Source organism: Callorhinchus milii, unplaced genomic scaffold (assembly GCF_018977255.1).
Source record: "Callorhinchus milii isolate IMCB2004 unplaced genomic scaffold, IMCB_Cmil_1.0 Scaffold11, whole genome shotgun sequence".
Classification (NCBI taxonomy): Eukaryota; Metazoa; Chordata; class Chondrichthyes; order Chimaeriformes; family Callorhinchidae; genus Callorhinchus; species Callorhinchus milii.
Window position 1 is genome coordinate 9,130,967 of NW_024704752.1, and position 1,007 is coordinate 9,131,973.

At 52.9% G+C, this 1,007-nt stretch overlaps 1 non-coding gene across 1 annotated transcript; it reads left to right on the forward strand.

Annotated features, from left to right (window-relative positions):
- The first annotated feature begins 211 nt into the window (after nucleotides 1-211).
- Nucleotides 212-283, forward strand: trnat-ugu. The gene has a single exon. It is a non-coding gene; the product is annotated as a tRNA-Thr (tRNA).
- Nucleotides 284-1,007: the final 724 nt, after the last annotated feature.

Consider the following 1,007-nt stretch of genomic DNA (forward strand, 5'->3'; position numbering starts at 1 on the left):
GTGCATCTTTTTCTTTCTTTCTGGAAGCTGGTTCACACCGGGGGAAAATTTTCACCATTTGCGGGAACTTCAGCTTCCATTTCTTGAAGGACTTGTTCGTGACACTCGTCACCCAACCTCACACTTTACCTCTCCGCACTCACTCGGGTTTCCAACTGTCTCACCAGCCCCGTGAGAACAATTCAGACTGCATGTGTGCACATAGCCCAGCCACCCTGTAGCTCAGTGGTGAGAGCACTCACCTTGTAAGCGAGAGACCTGGGTTCGATTCCCGGCCGGGTGAAACCTTGGGCAAGTTTCCTTACTCCACACGCCGGATAATAATCCCTCCAAAAAACAAAAACAATAACAAATTGGTCATTTTCAACCCAGGACCGTTTGTGGGACACTGCCGTGCGCAATTGGCTGCCGCGTTTCGCCCACAAATGTACGGTCAATTCACTTTGCAGCGTATTCCGCGAAGCGCTTCGAGACGTCGAGAAGGCGTGAAAAGCGCTCTCTATCAAATGCAAGGATTATTATTGTTATTATTATTGTAGATAAGGTATGCTTTCTGCATTGCGAGAGGTGTCCGCAGGCGCCAAGATCAACGCAATACAAAGTTACACTCGGAGAGCGCCTTTCGCGTCGGGAGGACGCCCCGAAACACGTCGCCCTTTTTGCGCCTTGCCACCGGCTTCGCTTCGCTCGCTCGGCGCGGGACGGCTTGGAAGCCATCGAGCGAAACGTTTGCCGGCGCGCCCACGAAGACAGAAGCTGCAGAGGAGCTTGCGGTCGGCGGCAAGAAGAAGAAGAAGACGACGACGACGAAGACCGGAGCTATCGACTTTTAAGTCGAAGTGGGGGGGGTTGAAATCAGGTCAAACAGGGGACGTGTGAGGAACCCGCGCATCGATTCACGGGTCCGAAATTCGATCGAGGAAGAAACGAGGAAAACTATGGAAAAATCAGGAAAAAGCAGCGAGACCGAAGGCACGGTCGAAGAGGAGGGTCTTGCGGTGGGTCTC